This window comes from Camelus bactrianus, chromosome 14 (genome assembly GCF_048773025.1).
Source record: "Camelus bactrianus isolate YW-2024 breed Bactrian camel chromosome 14, ASM4877302v1, whole genome shotgun sequence".
Lineage (NCBI taxonomy): Eukaryota > Metazoa > Chordata > Mammalia > Artiodactyla > Camelidae > Camelus > Camelus bactrianus.
The window spans coordinates 23294632-23313586 of record NC_133552.1 but is presented as its reverse complement, the minus strand read 5'-3'; positions in this window follow the sequence as shown (position 1 = coordinate 23313586).

Below are 18955 nucleotides of genomic sequence, written 5' to 3'. Positions count from 1 at the left end.
ATTTTTTGATTATTTGGAATATGTTTACCTAAATGCTGAAATTTTTAATTCCTCCAGTTGAAATTTAGACTCATGTCATGTGTATGTCTGTTTTAATTTACTGTGCATGAGTGTCTGAATCTGTGTTGTCAAGGCTTATATTTTTAACCCAGGTATTTTGCCCCTAAGTTGTTAATATGGTAAAAACTTTTTTTCTCTTCTGCAGTATTCTTTTTCTATGCTGTCTCATTTAACTCTTTAATTGTTCTTAGATGACAAAAACTTCAATTAGTTGGTTTTTGGATGAAGAGTTTTTATTTTTCAAGTAATGTCATTAGTCTCACTTCCTCCATGAGGAGTGGTCAGATTGCCTGCACCCAGCTCAATTAACACTGTGTGGTAGGGATTAAATCAGTAATAATGTAGGTTGAATATAAACTTTCCCTAATCATTCTTTGACATACAGAATCAATGGACAGTATAAAGATTCAGTCTAATTCAATCCTGGATTTTTTTTTATATCACAAATTGACTGTTTATAAGGTCTAATCTTTATTTGAGCTTCTAAAATGGATGTGTAAAGAGAATAATAAATTACAGATTTAATAAACATTAGTGTCACCTATGGTTAAGCATGTTTGGTTAATACATATCTACGTATTTTTCTTCTACTTAAGTCACTAATTTACTAGGTTGAATCTACACAATATTTTTAAATAATTCAGGTGCCCTTTCTAGGATACACTTATTTTTAGGTACATCTTGGTCTTTGTTTTCATAAGCATTTTAATAAAATAGTGGGAAATATTGTATCAAGGGTACTAGTCAAACATTTTTATAAGTATCAATGATAAAATGAATAAAAAGAAGCTCAATGCCGTATATGAGTTTACAAAGCTTTAGAAAATTCCATTAGCTTTATAATGAAAACAAAAGCAGGTATTCATTCATTCAACAAATGTCGTTTCATGTTTTTGGCAAGATATTCATCTTTTTTCCTTTAATAGCTTATTTACACATTTTGATATTGTTGGGGTGAAGAATAAAATTACCTTTTAATATAACCAGAGAACACCACCTTTTTCAATACAATTTAAAATGTCTGCTTAATTTTAAAATACTATGCAATTAAAGATGCTTAATGGACAGACAATTCATGTTAAGAATATTTCAAATGTCCAAGCTTTGCTTAGGTGGGGCTTCAATGTAACTTATGTAATGAAGTTATTGACTTTTACATATTCTTTGTATGCAAGAAGCAATAAATTTTAAACTATAAAATTTGTATAACATGATAGTTTGATATAGCAGCCTGCCACCTCCTTCCAATAATTTCTTTAAGCTAAGAGCATTCTCTGTAAATTAATGTTAAAACAATTGTGGCCTTCAGCATGTCATATTGTTTTGTGTTTTCTTTCCATTGGTACTTTGGAATAATTATATTCAACATGAATAATAAGTCTGTCCTACGTGTTTTCAGATGCTTTCCAGGCATTCAGTTTTGACTCTTCAGTGTTGCTTTCAGTTGCACCATTATCTAAGCTTGACTAAGTATAATTTCTTTTGACACTAAAACTACAGGTAAGGTGTTGGTAATATAATCGTAATGCTAATTCCTTCACTACATGTATTGCTATCTTATAGTCAGTAATAAAAGCGTGTTGAAGTGTTGTGAAAACTCCTCATGCCTGCATTATGTTATGATCTTTGATAACCTTTATTTCTAGATGAAAGTAGTTTACAATACTGTATCAGCTGTAATGAGCACCAATAAACAAGCTGCTTTGCCAAGGGTGAATATAATTCCAAGCAATAAAATTGGATCTATGACACTGTGTCTTCTATTCTTCATTTCAGATTCATTAACTATTATGAAGATCAATCTCTTTGACACAGTACATTTCTAACCACATTTATGCCAGAATATGTACTCATTAGTGTGTTTGAACTCCATAGCTAAAATGACAGGGTTTCCCCCTTGCATTGTGATATTACACATAATTTGAAAAACAAGCCTTTAGCATTCTGACAAGCATGTTATTTAGGATACATTTTTTTCTCTGTATATATACATACATTTGTGAACATCCTGTACATTTTGTATGTTATGCATATGGTGAAAATAACATTGCTTATAAAACTTTTTAAAATTTAGATTAGAGCCATGTTTTTAATAAATTATTCTTAAATAGTAGTGTTTAGCAACATTAATATATTTTTATTCCCAAATGCATAATTGTAAATTAAATTTATAAATGTGCATGGATTAGATAATTAGGTAATAGATAATGATATATAATGAATTACTGGATTTATTGCCTAAAGGTTTTGCTATCGACAGCTTCTTAGAAAAGTCATTTATTAAAATTTATAAGGTTTCTCATAAGTGCCATCACCCAGTTATGATCTTTACAGCTCCAACATTATTTCCTTGGCCCAACATGTCATGATACATTTAATTTTAAAGACCCAAGAAAGAATAAAATATCACCAAGGACAAGTTGATAACAATGAAAAAATATTTTTTCAGGCAATTAAAACCACTAAACTTTCCTTTTTCTCCCCCTATAGGTTGTATTAGAGTTTTAAGTATCTGCTTTTTATAAAAAAAAAAAAAAAAATTGAATACATTAACCAGAATGGTTCAAGTATCCTCCCAGCCCTTCATTTTACTGGGATGAGGCTAAGGTTTAACACTTTCTTAGAAGAAAGGGAATAATGGTTTTGAGGAAAAGTAGGTAGTCAGATGTGCCTTGAATAGACATGGCCAGTGGGAGAAAAGCAAGAGAAGAATGACTATTTGAGAAGGGCTTTGTTTTGCAAACCAAATCATTTATTTGGCATTTTTATTCTGACAGTGAAGATCCACGTAAGTGATTTGATATGGGAAGTGACAGAGTTTTATTACCAAAAAAAAAAAAAAAAAAAATCTGGCCATAGCGTGGAGGGGTAAGGGATGTCGGTAAGGAGATTGTTAACTGAGCTGTTGCATGACTTCATAGAGGACTGTTAAGTGAAGTAGAAGTTAGGAAAGGATGCCTAGGCTTAAATATTTTTTTAAAAAAAGGGAAAAATCATCAAAGGATTTATATTTGAGGGTTATTTTTATTGAAAAAGAAGCAAGAAGTTTAGACCTAAATTTAGTCCTAGACATATGACATATAGATGCATTAGTATATTAGGTTAAAAACTCTGTCTTTTTTTTTATATATTCAATGTGGATTAAGATTACCTGACTGACCTGCTGTGAAGAACCATTATGGGACTCAAGTGAGTGGGTGTACTCTAGTACAGTTAGGCTGTGCAGTCAATGTATTTGTATTTCCTTACAAATTTTAGAATTATCTGTTCTAGTTCTATGGAAAATTCCATTGGTATTTTGATAAAGATTTAACTGAATCTGTAGTTTGCCTTGGGTAGTATGGTCATTTTAACAATATTAATTCTTCCAATCCATGAGCATGGTAGTAGCTTTTCAGTTGTTTGCGTTGTTTTTACTTTCTTTCATCAGTGTCTTACAGCTTTTAGAGTATTTTTTTTTTGTCTCCTTAGTTAGATTTATTCCTAGCTATTTTATTCTTTTTCATGCAGTTGTAAATGGGATTTAAAAAAAAAATTATCTATTTAGTGTATATAAATGCAACATATTCCTATACATTAATTTTGTATCCTACAGCTTTACTGAATTCAAGGATTAATTCAAATAGTTTCTTGGTAGAATCTTTTGGATTTTCTATATAGAATCATGTCATCTGCAAACAGTGAGAGTTTTTATTCTTCAATTTATTAATGTGGTATGTTACATCGGTTGATTTGTGGGTGCTGAACCATCACTGCTTCCCTGAGATAAATCCCACTTGATCGCAGTGTATAATCCTTCATTATATTGTTAAATTTGGTTTGCAGTATTGTGTTGAGGACTTTTTTACATCTATATTCATCAGCGATATTAGCCTGTAATTTTCTTTTTTTTTTTTTTTTTTGGTGGTGTCTTTGCCTGGTTTTGGTGTCAGGAATATGCTGGTCTCATAGAATGAGTTTGAATTATTCCATTGTCTTCATTTTTTTGGCATAGTTTGAGAAGGATAGGCATTAACTCTTCTTTAAATGTTTGGTAGAATTCACATATGAAGTCCTTTCTTTTCTTTTTTTCGATTTTTTTTTCCCAGTAATGGTTGAAATTCATTACTGGTATTTGATCTGTTCGTATTTTGTATTTCTTTCAGATTCAGTCTAGGATAATTGTACATTTCTAAAAATTTATCAATTTCTTCTAGGTTGTCCGTTTTATAATTTTTAGTTCATGACTTTTCTTATAGTCTTTTCTTTGTATTTCTGTATTTTCTCTTCCATCCTGAGAATTTCATCTTCACTCTTCCCACCCTTTTTTTGTTTTCTTTATTTTTAATTTTTGTCATTTTAATCACAGAGTGTATTGGTGAGGACTTCCTTGGACTGATCTTACTGGGACTCTGCTTTGTGGAGCTGGATGTCCATTTCCTTTTCCTGGTTATAAAATTTTTCAGCTATTATTGTTTCAAATAAGTTCTCTACCTCCTTTCTCTTTCTCTTTTTCTGCGACCCCTATAATACAAATTTTAGTACTTTTTGATGTATTTCCATATGTCCCTTAAACTGTCTTTATTTTTAATTTTTTTAATTTATTTTGTTGTTCTTCAGCTTGGTCAGTTTCCACTACTTTGTTTTCCAGTTTTCTGATCTGTTCCTCTGTATTTATCTAATTTACTGCTGATTCTGTCTAGTGTATTTTTCATTTCCGTCATTTTTTTCTTCAGCTCTGATTGGTTTATCTTTGTGTTTTCTGATGATCACTGTGTTCATCTGTTCTTCTGTCAAGTTCACTGGGCATCTTTACATGCATTACCTTGAACTCTTCATAAGATAGATTGCTCATGTCTACTCTGCTTAATTCTCTTGGGGCTTTATCTTACTCCTTTGCTTGGAACATATTTCTTTGTAATCTCATTTTGCTTAATTCTCTGTGCTTACTGTGTGTATTAGGCAGGTTGTTTACATTTTCTGATGCTGTAGAAGAAGTGGTCTTACATGGACATCCTGGGGGTGCCCAGCAGCACACTCCCCTGCAGTAACCAGAGATATACGATCTAGGAGAGCCTTCCGTGTGAGCTGAATGTGCCCTTCTGTTGTGGTGGGGCCAACTAATGTGGGCCTCCTCGTGGGCAGGGCTGGTTTCTGGCCCAGTTGTCAGACTGGCCCTGACTGGTGTGGGGCTGCCAGCCTACAGATGGGCAGGGCGGGACCCTGAGGAAGCTGGCTTTCAGGCCTGCAGGTCCTAAGATTGGCGCCATCCCATTTGTGAGTGTGGCCTGGCTCCAGGGTAGCTGGTTGGGTCCTGGGATGGCTGGCTGCAGGGACTGGGAGTCCCAGTGCTGGTGCTTGCCTGTGGTGGGCCTGGCCAACCACTTGGGCGTTCCATGGCTGAGGCTAGCCTGCTGGTGTGTGATGCCAGTTCCCAGCATGGTTTGTGGGGAGGCGTAAGGAAATCCAAGGCTGGTGCCCAACCTCCAGTGATCAGGGCGGGGTCCTGGTGCTAATAGACTTGAGAGAGGACTCCAAAATGGCTCTTGCCCACAATAGTGTCCTCATTGTGGAATGAGCTCCCCAAAAATGGCTGCTGTCAGCATCTGTGTCCCCAGGGAGAGTCTCAGTTGCCTCCTGCCTCCCTGAGAGGCTCTCCAAGATCAGCAGGTTGGTCTGACTCAGGCTCCTTTTAGGTCACTGCTCCAGTTCTGCATCTCAGAACATGTGAGGTCTTGCACACGCCCTTCAAGAACCGAGTCTCTGTTCCTTTCAGCCCCCCAGCTCTCTTATCTGCAAGCTCTGCTAGCCTTCAAAGGTAGACACTTTGGGGCTTGTCTTCCTGGTGCAGAACTCTTGATCTGGGGAACCTGATGTGGGGAGAACCTCTGAAATTGTGACTATCCTTCCATTTGTGAGTCACCTAGCAGGGGGTGTGGGTCTTGACACCACACCTCCATCCGTCCTACCTGTCTCTCAGTGGTTTCTTCTTCTTTTTATTTTTTTAATTGAACTACACTCAGTTTACAGTATTGTATCAATTTCTGATGTACAGCACAATGCTTCAGTCATACATGAATATATATATATATATTTGTTTGCAGATTCTTTTTCACCATAAGCTACTACAAGATATTGAATATAGTTCCCTGTGCTGTACATTATAAACTTGTTTATTTTATATATACCAGTCAGTATCTGCAAAACTCAAACTCCCAATTTATCCCTTCCCACCCCTTTTTCCTTGGCATCCTGGTTCCCCGGTAACCATAGGTGTTTTTTCTATGTTTGTGAGTCTATGTTTTATAAATAAGTTCATTTGTCTTTTTTTTTTAGATTCCACATATGAGTGATATCATGATATTTTTCTTTCTCTTTCTGGCTTACTTCACTGAGTATGATGATCTCCAGGTCCATCCATGTTGCTGCAAATGGCATTATTTTATTATTTTTTTATGGCTGAGTGGTATTCCATTGTATAAATCTGCCACAACTTCTTTATACGTTTCATTGTAGAAAATCTATTCTGCTAGATTTCAGGTCATTCTCTTTAATAGCTTTTCTTCAAATAGTTGTAATTTTGGCGTGCCCATCAGGGAAGGTGAACTCAGGCTCTTTCTACTCCACCATCTTTGCCACTCCTCTGAATATGCATTTTTAATCCCTTATTGACACTAAATCAGAAATGTATATTTTCTTTACGACAACCATATTTTTTTAATTCTGAGAACTGTGGATTCTGATCTCTCAATTCAATAACCGCTTTTACATAAAAAATACTACATTTAAGTATATACTGAGGTCACAATCTAATGTGTAACAGTAAGTATCTTTGGGGAATTATATTTTACCTTATCATTCTTTTGTTTTTTATTTTGGAAAATCACAATATTTGTATTATAGGGACAGATAAAAATGTTGACATCTTCAGTGTGTATAAATTATGTTCCATTGCAAACATTGTTTGATACATAAATGAACAATTGAGATGCATTATTTGGGGACATGGTATAAAATTTTGTTTGTACCTCTGCAGATTGGGTACATATATATTCTCCTGATATTAATTGCTTTACAGCTCAATTAATTCCAGTATTTAGTATGGTTTTTGAAAATTCTGAATGTCAGAATGGGCTGTAATCTGTAGATAAGTATTCTATAGCTCTCTCTTATGACTCAGATTTGTCACTGTAGAAAAAAATGAAGCTTAAAAACAGTAAGTTATTTATGCAAGATAAAGAGTATCTATCTATGGAGCAACCAACATCTCAAGAAAAGAAAACTGAACTAAATTAAAGATTAAACAAGAAAAAATCAACACAACATTATTGACCCTCCCCAAACTTCATGATGAAATGGAAAGATCGCATTCCGGGTTATTAACAAACAGGACAGGAGTTTAATACTGAGAATACAGAGCATAGAATGTCACAGGCCAGTCACGGACAAGATCCTATAAGAATGCTGTCGAGAGTGAGAAATACTGTATAGATGAAGTTCAATGTTGTTAAAAGTCCTGACAAAAGGGAGAGAGTAGGATTGATCTTTGCTGATCCATAAAAATTTCTGATAAAAAAATTTGCTTATTCCAGACCCCAGAAAACAGAAACATAGAGATTTTGTAAATTGCTTTCTGGGAATACAGACACCCAGGATTCAGTTTGGAAGGGTGTTCAACTACAGTAAGTGACAACTTCTGCCCCACCCCCCTGCCACTAAATATCAGTACAAATTTGGGAAACTTGATCTTGACACCTATGGACAGTTCAGGCACAGAATAAATGCCAGCAAAACAAATCTCTATTTTACTTCTGATTGGAAAATGTCTAGGGGTAGGTAGACCTCTGACTCTGTGATCTTGAAGAGTAACTAAGGTGATGACCCACTTCTCATTTGGGACAGGAGACCTCTAAGTTATTTGAGTAAACATTTCACCATTACAAGGAGTACCTGAAATAGAATAGAAATTGTTTAGTTCCATGTTAAAAAAAATACCTTTATCATTCTATTTATTCACACAGACACATGACACTCTTTAATAATTTCTAAAACCATGGCTCAAAGATGTTCAGGAGGACAGAGGAACAGCCTCTGAGAACAAAAAATATAATGTCAGAAACAGAATTAAGAAAATAATGATTTGTAAATATATAACACATGATAAGTATTATAAATACTTCTGATTGGATAAAGTAAAACTTATGACTAAAATAAGCATAATCTTCGTCACCAAACCTTTGAAGTATGGAAGTTATTTCTTGGAATTAAAGCAGTGTTTTACAATTAAATAATGCTCTGCAGGTACAAAATGATTTTATGTAATCTTATTTTATTTGATTCTCCCTCTGATCCTTTGAAATAAATGATGCCTTTGACAATATTATTTTGAAAATAATAAAATTGAATATCAGAGAGGGTTATTGAATTTTCCCTAGGTGTATGACTCTCAAATGAGATCCATTGCTTTAAACCCCAGAGCTCTGCTTCTGAAATGACCTGCCTATTAACAACATGTCCATATGGATTTGGAATGGGAATGGGCTGAGAAATCATTACAATTGGAAAAAAAAATGGAGCCCAGGGAAATTTAGCAATTTGTCCAAATTTATACATCAAGTTATTGTCAGACCTCAGATTAAGACTTAACCAAATTCTACTTCCAGAATAACTCTAGGTCAAATAAAATAAAATGTTGCTTTATAAGTTAGTAAAAAACTTAAAATTCATTTAACTAAAAAGATACATTATCTATCTATCTACTTATCTATCTAGTTTATGAATTACCGAGTCAATAAGTACAACTGAAAGATTTAAGAAATATCCTAGCATCATCTTAATGTTTTAAAGTTGATCTCCAGATGGGCAAATGTTTCACAGAAGATGTGCCTTTTGTAACTATTCGAAAGTACTTTGTTGTATAGGTTAGCATGTGGCATTTATTGTATTAAATAAATGGGATGAAGTCAGACAAAGTGTATTAGTTGGCTATAAAGCTTAATTGCAAAATTAAATTTCTCATGCATGCCAAAATTTCAAAAAATAAATAATGAAATTCTGCTTTGTTAAGAAGTCTTACAATTGACTAATAGGCACATTACAAGAGAGATCAGAGAGGCAGGAAACCAAATAATTATTTGCTTGCAGAATCTCTGGTGCATATTCTTGTCAGCGGGAACACCTATCATGTACAAGGTCATGATGCTGTTTTCATTAGGTTAAATGCACCAATTAGTATTTTCTTTCAAATTGACCTAGAGAGAAATATAACCAGAAAGTTTTAGCAAGCTGGAATTTTATAAGATTGTGTTAAATGGTAAGTGTTTTTGTTTTTTTTTTTTTGCCCCCCCCAGCACCCCCAAATGTTCAGCTTCCTACCATTTTCCTTTGTTTGGTTTTCTGGGAAATGTAACACAATTTCCATTGAGGTGTAACTTGCATCCTGGTCCTGATGTTTTATTTTGGTGTAGGGCAGAGAGACCTTTATTAAACAAACCTTTTTGCCTTCTCTGTTTCATGCTGTCTTATTGGAGGTATAGGTTAGAGGGTGAGAGGACAAACATCCTGAATAGTGACTTTGGAAGGAGAAGCTGATCTTGAACAGCCTGATCCCTCACTCTCTCCCCCTTAAGAGTTTGCTGACCACAGAGAGCATGGAATTTAATCCTGAAGCTCAGTATTAGGGAGTTATCTCTCATACAGAAAAAGCCAGATTCTCAATACCAACTTTATCAATGATAAAAGTAGTATCTTGGTCCTCAGCAGCTTTAATTACTTGTCAGATAGGCGCTCACATAGAGAAGCAGGATGGGCATTTATTGGACTCCTTAAACACACATTTGTTGCATTGATCTGTGTGTCTCAGGAAATAAACCAAGGAAAGCAGAACTGTATGGGACAAAATATAAATGGAGAGGTTGAGTTTTCTCATGTGGCTAAAACCCTGGACTTGGGTATGTTATAAGGGAACTTTGATCTTGATAGTTCATAAAAGCTTAAAATGGGTCGTGTGACTGAGTGTCTTATGCAAGTAGCTGATTTACTAGTGCTAGTTAGATGAATGGCTGGAAGCCTTAGATCACATGTGGTATTGACCTTGTCAGTTCACCACAGCTTATGCCAGCCTTGTTTATTGGAAAGGAATATAATTCATAGAAGGGAGGGATGTACGTGCAAGTCCTAGTGCAAAGTTGCAGGCTTCAGCAAAGACATTGGACCACTTGTGCCTCAGGCAGATGTGCAGAGAACCCCTTGGCCACGTCGACTGACATGGCCAAGGGGTCCTCCAACATACTTTTTAACCAAGTAACGTGCCTCAGTGGATATTAGTCTACTGAGCCTTGGCAAGTAAAACCTAGACATCCACGCACATGATCATAACCACATTATGGAACTTCAAAGATGCAACTTGCAATTTTACAAGATTGATCTTGCAGAACCAGGCATAAACATGACCACATGAAAGAGGGCAGTGAGTTAGTTACTTTGGCAGATAGTGGGTTGGGAAGATCTTAGTATACAGTGGCAGCTGAATCCAGGGAAAATGGTTTTCTGCAGGCATGTCTTTTAGACATTACAGTGTGGAACAATATTTCCATCTTTAATTATCTGGGCACACGGGTTCTAAGGGCGCTACAGAGTGGGCTCCAGTTGTCTCTGCACTTGTTTACACAGAGGAAAAACTGCCTTAGAAGGTGGGGTTCTGAGATATAACACATCACGTAGCCAAAGGTAGGGTTACAATCAGAACCACCTTTAAGCTCAGGGAATAGGCAGTTCTACTTATAGAACCGACCCTGGCCCTTCATAAGCTACACACAAGTATATTCAGAACCTCAGGATATTCTGCCCAAATGGTCCTGTACCCACTTACAAAGATTGCAGAGCCCTTCCCTAGATCCCTCTTCCCGGGGGCTCAAGGTAGCGGGTGTACATCACCCTACATCTAAGGCATAGCCGAGTGGTAAATGTTTACTGGTGCTGGAATCAAAGGCAAGTGGGCGGAGGGGATGAGGAAGGTTCCCAGGGTCAGAAGCTGGCTCGGTCCATAGTCCATGTTTTGGTTTACATTCCTTGAATTTTGCTAACTCTAAATTTGTGGCTTACGTTCAGCCTCAGTTTCCTTTGAAGAATGTGGAATATGATGCTGTTAGGGCACAACCTGAGACAGGGCATGGAGGGACACACAGTCAGGGACACCTGTTAATCTCAGACTCGTGGGACTGTTAGAGCAGGCAGAGAGCCAGATATGAGCAGAGAAAGAGAGGTACAGGCCAAATGGCAGGAAACCATACATCTTGAGAACAACAGGGGTCCTTGGACAGACAGAGAAAAGCAGGAAGCTCTGGACTGATAAGAGATCACACATTTTGGGGTGACAAGTGTCCTGGAGGCAGACAAAGAAAGGAGGGGAAAGGCAGGATTCTCCAGTGTCTGAACATGACCTTTTGCTCATTATGCCCTCATTTCAATAAAATTAGCCTTGCAGATTGGAAGTACCCATCATGCACTGACACCAAGACATTTCTGATCCAGACTAAATAAGGACAAAAATCCTTCCTCCCCTAAGGAAGGTGGAGCTGGGATGAAAATCAAGGACTATGACCCCAAGCCCTTCCCTCTCCAATGAATATTCTGCCCATTCGTTTTTACACCTCATGTAACCAACTTGACAGAGAAACCAGCACAGCTGCTCACTTGAGCCTGCCCGCTCTCCCCACTCTCCCCTTGGGAGCATACCTGCAACTTAAAATTCTTACTTTACATTCTTGACCTCTGCGTCTCATCTCTGAATTCTTCTGTGGTGAGGCAAAACCCAATTGCTGTCAACAGGATGAGGAGAAACCTCAGGGAAGTCGTATGTGGGGTTGTTCGGGTACAATTTCCTGGGCCCCAGGAATGTTAGGAATGGGTCTGAAAAGAACACCGTTTTGTCCTAAGGCTATTAATGCCTACATGTAAGAGGGTCTCAATGTTACATTAGTGGATAAAGCACATATTCAGTTCCTTGAAGAAGTGTCAGAAATCTTTTGGAAAGTAAGAGGTTTAGAATGTTGCAATAGACCGAATATTTGTGTGCTCTCCAGATCCTAACCCCCAAGGTGATGGCCTTAGGAGGTGGGGCCTTTGAGCAGTGATTAGGCCACCAAAGTGGAGCCCTCAGGAATGGGATTAGTGCCCTTATAAAAAGGACACCAGAGAGCTCTCTCACCCTCTTTCTCACCATATGAGGACATAAGAAGACCTGCAACCCAGCAATACAGAAGAGACTCACCAGAACCAACCATGCCTTCTAGCCTCCAAAACTGTAGGAAATAAATTTCTGTTTATAAGCTACCCAGTCCATGGCACTTTTTTTTTTTTTTATAGCAGCCAAGCTAAGAAAGAAAGACTTAATAAAAAATAAAAATTGCTTAAATGGTCGCTTCAAATACATTTTGTTTAATAGTATGTTGCAGTTGTCAGTGTCTCAAATGCTGTTAGAGAGAAGGCATGTCTCCTCAGACACAGTCAAATGAATAGGGGTTGATGTAGTGGACCAGCTTGTGAAGGTAGAATGAAGCCTGTCTTGATATAATTTTGACCTCTGAAAAGAGAAGAATGATAGCTCTGATTGACCACAATCCCAACATTTAAACCCAATGTATTAAGATATCCAATTTGACTGATGACATAAGCCAAATGTGCCAGTACTGTCTTTATTGGTAACAAAGGTGATATTTGACCCAAATCTAAGGTACTGCTGTCTTTATTTCTTGGTTTGTTGGAAAGGGTCCCTGATTAAAAAGGCAGAGGAAAGAGGTACTCGAGGTATAACAGTATCATGCTGGTATTTTTATTAAACTTATTAAACTTCTTACTCCAAACTAAATTTAAATTTTTAGAAAATTATTATTAACAAAATAACTAACTCCCAGATCCATTGGCCCATTTCACCAAGGTTTAAAATTTTGCCACATTTCTGTTATCTTCTTAGTCTCTTGGCCTCTCTCTCTCTCTCACTCTGTGAGCCTACATCTGTATAATAAAATATATGGCATATATTTGTACTTTTTCAGTTTCTCCTTTGCATAATTAATATTTTCCATTTGTTATTATAAAGTAATTTGAGGGAAGATACCTGAAGCCCATGTAAATACCTTCTGTCTCATCAAAGCAATATTTGCACTGAACAAAGTTAGGTAAGAAGACTTTATTCAAGGTTATTATAAAGGGTAGAGAGATCAGAATGTAACAGAATTGTAACCAAGCAGAACTCTATGAGGCCTTCCCAGGACAGACCCCTGTCCCACATCCTCTGCCTTAGCTCCTTTCTGAAGTAACTTGATAATAGTATATGGTACACATTTCCTAAGTTATTTTACAGATGCTAAAACCCACACCAAATGGAAGAAATTAACTACTTGATGACAATGATCATGGAGCCCCCAGACCTACTGGAGCCTAGGGATTGATAATGTTAGCCCCTGTGACACTGCCCTGTTACCTCACCATCAACCAGAGAATTGTACATGAGCTGATCACAAACCCTGTGGCCCACCTCCCTCACATGGCCTTTAAAAATGTTTTCCTGAAATTCATCAAGGAGTGAGGGTGTTTTGAGAATTAGCTGTCCCTGGCTCCTTGTCTGGCATCTGCAATAAATGCTACACTTTCTTTAACCACAACCTGGTGTCAGTAGATTGGCTTTACTGCACATGGGCGAGTGGACTCAAGTTTGGACTCAACTCTGTTGAAAAGATGATTGGAGAATGTTTAAGAGCTGGGGTGGGGTTGGTTGATCATATTTCTTATTGGCTTTACCACCCCCCCCCAAATAAACTTTCTTGTATCTTCATGACAGGAGGCAGTTTTAAAACTTGAAGGGAGTTGCCCGCTAAAACCAGCCTCTGACCCTCCCACAGAAGTTGGGAGACAGAGGCACTGTCTTCACTGATGATTCTGTTTTGAAGGAAGGTCCTTTAGAAAGAGGGCTTTGAGTTTTAAAACTATCAGAGGGTTTTTAAGAAGATTTACATCTTAAAGGAACAAAGAAGGAATTTGCATTCCAAGTTTTCTAAAGTAAAGGCACAAAGAAAAGGTAAATCAGGGGACCTAGAGGCAGGAAGTAGCCACCCGGCCCAGGGAAACAGTAAGGCCTTTTTAAGTGAAGATCATCAAACTTCCCCTTTCTAGATTTTACAACCATTATTTTACCAGATTTTTTTTTTTTGATTGATAGACTTTATTTTTTTGAGCAGCTTTAGGCTCCCAGCAATATTGAGAGGAAGGTACAGAGATACCTCACATATTCCTTTACTCCAAACATGCATAACATCCCTCACTTTCAACATCCCCCACCAGAGTGGGACGTTGTGACCACTGATGAACCTACCTTGACACATTTACGATCATCCAAGGTTCATACTTAACATGATGACTTGTTCTTGATGTTGTACATTCCATAAGGATTGGAACAAATGTAAAATGACACATATTCACTGTAACAGTATCACAAAATAGTTTTACTGTCCTAAAAGTCCTCTGGGTTCTGCCCATTCATATATTCCTCCTCTACAACCCCTGGCAACCACTGATCATTTTACTGGCTCCATAGTTTTTGCCTTTTCCAGAATGTCATAATTTGGAATCATACAGTATGTAGCCTTTTCAGATTGGCTTTTTTTTTTTAAACTTAGTAATATGCATTTAAGGTTCTGCCATGGCTTTTCATGGCTTGATAGCTCATTTCTTCTTAGCACAGAATAATATTCCATTATCTGGATGCACTGTAGTTTATTTATCCATTCACCTACTGAAAAATGTCTCAGTTGCTTCCAAGTTTTGGTAATTATGAATAAAGCTGCTATAAACATCCATGAGCAGGTTTTTGTATGAACCTAATTTTCAAGTAGTTTGGGTAAACACTAAGGAGCACAATTGCTTGATCATATGGTAGAAGTATGTTTAGTCTTGTAAGAGAACCCCCAGCTGTCTTCCAGTGTGTCTGCACAACTTTGCATTCCCACCAGGAGTGAAGGAGAATTCTTTTTCCATATCTTAACCAGCTTTTGATGCTGTTAGGGTTCCAGATACTGGCCCTGCTAATAAGTATGTAATGATATTTCATTGTTGCCTTAATTTGCATTTTTCTGATGACATGATGTGGAGCACCTTTTCGTATGCTTATTTGCCATCTGTGTATCTTCTTTGAATTATGTTTAAAATGATATAAAATGGTGATTTTGTGACTCCATTTAGTATTTTTCATATATTTCAATGTCATTTGAATATTAAATATTTTTAATTGTATCTATTATTATTAAAAAACTTTTTTTAATCTTCCAATACATTCTCTTATTCTAGCCTTCTACTATAAAAAAGAGCTTCCACTTATTTAATTTTTCTGTCAACTATCTATCATTTGTATGAACATATATTTTATTGAATTATTTACAATATAAGAATTCTATTGTTTATTGTGGTACTCCCATATTCTCAGCCGTAGGTAGTTGGAACTCCTTAAATCTGGCTTATATGGCTCCATTACACCTTAAGCTATTTCTTTGTTTTTTTTTTTGTTTTTTTTTGCATAAAAAAAGATGTTTCAGATTCATTTTGTAACAGTCTAACTTCAGCCATCTTGGAGAATACCATTTATCCAAAAATTGTAGTTAGAAATAATGATCTGGGGTGGTGGTGGGTATAGCTCAGTGGTTAGAGTACATGCTTAGTAAGCACCATGTTCTGGGTTCAATCTCCAGTACCTCCATTAACCAAAAAAATAAAAATAAAAGATAGTAATATAGGTATGGTTATTGCTTTTGGATATCTTTGCTTCTAGGTCTCTTTCTTCATAAGACAGAGCAATGTAGGTTGATACTTGCTTTTTTCTGACTTTCCTTATTCTGCACTTGGATCTCCCTTTTCCATAGGGAATTACCCTGGCTCCTAACACATCACTATATTTACTCATTTGTTCAATATGACAGTATACATAGAATCATGAATCATTTCAGAATTACTATACCTGTACCACAATAGCAAACAATCCTACTAAGACAGTACAACATTTTGGTTTGCTTTTTTTAGACTACGTGTGTACAGTTAAAGCACTATGTCAAAAGTTTCTTGACTTAGATTATGTTTGCTCCGCCTTCAGTATGGTTACATAATTCATTTGAAATGGCTTTGGGTTCATTTATTTCTGTTTACATTAAATTTTAAGGCTTTTTCTCCCTTCTCTCTGTGTTCATTTATTTATTTCAAGTATGGACAACAGTAACATGATCCTTAAAGTCAAAAGTATAAGAAAAGTAACACTTAGAAAAATGTTATTTTTTCCCTATTTCTTCCACCTCATTCTCCTCTACCACACAGGAAATCAGTTTCATTAATTTTGGTTTATTCTCCCTATGGACCTTTTTGCAAATACAAGATGTCATATACACAGCACACACACATACACACACACACACACACACACATTGTTTTGTTTATTTCTTCTGCTGTTTTACACAAAGGAATCATACTGCATTTGCCTTTTTGGAACTTAATTTTTTTTCCATGCTAATGGGTGGGATTTCTATTTATTTCTTTTGTTTTGATTTTAGATTACTTTTTTTTAATTTAACAATATATGCTAAGAAGCATCCTACAGCATCTCATATAGATTATCCTCATTCTTTCTTATTTCTGCATAGACAGCATAGCATATATTTACCTTAGCATTGGTGTCAACCAATCTCATCTGTCTGGTAATTTAGGAAACGTCCACTCTTTCATAATTAAAAAAAATGCTAGCCACAACATTGTAAAATGATTATGAATCAATAAAAAATGTTAAAAAATAATGCTAGCAACAACATTACTTTGGTTATATTTCTCCAATGTCACAGACATTTATTTTAATGGAAGATAAAGAGAACAACCTTTTAATCAACACAAAAGTTATTACTTTCTCTTACATTATGGAAGATATCTAAGCCAAACAATTATTCTGATTTTATGATAAATAAATCTGTCTCATAAATAGACATTCATGTAAAAGTACTATATGCAAAATTCTACAAAATTGAACTTGATAATACACTGGACAGTGAGTAGAAAGACAGAGTGTGTATGTACTTACATATATGCACATAGAAATGTGGAATCCAAATGCCTATTTAATATATTTACATCTGAAGTTACAGATTTGCTCAGATTGTTGAAGGGTTTTATTCACTTATTTACTTAGCTGGTCAATATTTAACAAGTGAACATGCTTTATACCACTGTGCTGGGCTCTTCTGTCTTTATAACTCGGTATGTATAATCTATTATAGTTCAGTTTTACAGTCTCAATACTTTAAATCGAAAAACTCAGTTGATACTCTTCTTAACAGAACAAAAACAATGACCAATGAAGTGATGATGTTGTACATTGTTCTAATTTTCAGGTGTCTAATTAAGCTTCAGATAATTTTGTTTATTCTTATTTTTACCTTTTATTACATAACCAGGTAATTCAGGGTGCGAGCTATCATAATAAATGTCTAGAACCATGTTCATGGCATAATTTACCTCAGATGTCATTGTTACATAGATTCCATTATTAGTCATAAAATAACTTCTAGGAAAAATTTGATGCTATTCTTATCCATTTACAGTTGTTACTGTTACAAGCCCTTGAGGGGGTGATGTTAATATTCTTTTAGTGAAATCATTGCCTAAAGTTGGGAAGTTATGAATTAATTTTTTTTCTTAAAAGATTGCTCAAAAAGTGCTCATGGAAATAATGATGTAGTAAAGACACTTGTCACTGAACTATATTTTAATCACCAAGTTATTCTCCTATAACAGTAATATCTCGCTGTCCTTACTGTGCAGTGTTTTCTGTGTTTAGTACTCTCCTATTTAAACCTTGCAAGTATCAGATAAGGAGTTTGCTTGAGACAGTTCCACAGTTTTGGTTTATACATATTGCCAAAATGTGGTTCCTAATGTTTTATATATATGTGTATACAATCTTGTGGGGGGGGGGGTGTGAGAGAGAGAGAGAAAGAGAGAGAATGAATGTGTCAAGTGAACAAGTCAATTTAAAAAATCCAGCAGTGTTCCTTCAATTTAATGGAGAAATGTTCAAGATAGTCTTCAAAACTATGAAAATACTCTCAGAGTATGTTCAGTCTAAATACCAAAATCACCAGAAAATACTGATGAAATTTTTAATGCAGTGTAGATTATATGGAAGAAATAGAAGATGATCCAAGGAGAAAGGCCATCAAATAGATCTTTATATGACAAAATATTTGACAGAATCACCCATCATCTAGGTATTATTCAAGTTTACATTAATTCAGTGGTAGATAATGTACAGAAAGAACATTTGAGCTTTCCTGATATTTTGGATAAAAAAATAAGAGCTGAAGAAAAGGTTCATAAATCAGTGGCCTGACATCAGTGGCCTGCCATATATCCTCCATATGTAAGATAAAAATGGATAAAAAACAAAATAAATCTCACCCATGTACATTTTATGCTACAGTAAATAAAGTTAAATGGAAACTTCAAGAACAATCCAAATGTCATGAACATTGGTGTCTTAGAATAAAAGAATATAATTAGCAACAATAAATATGACATTGCACTTTGTACCTTATGTTCACAATTCTTCTTTAAAATTGTAGTGGAGTAACAATGCTTTCTGCTTGTGCACAACCTTATATTAGTCCAAAAATACCTGAGTATATGCAAGAGTAAATATCCTCAAGCCCTTCCAGTGATATAGTGGCCTTAAAAAAAAAAAAAAAAAAGGTTCACATTACTGATTATCTACTATGTGCCAGAGACTGTGCAAAGATCTTTTCCCACATTTCCCACTGAACCTTTTAGAACTCTGTGTGGCAAGTACTATTATGTTCTTCATTTTCCAAATGAGAAGACTGAGGCACAATTT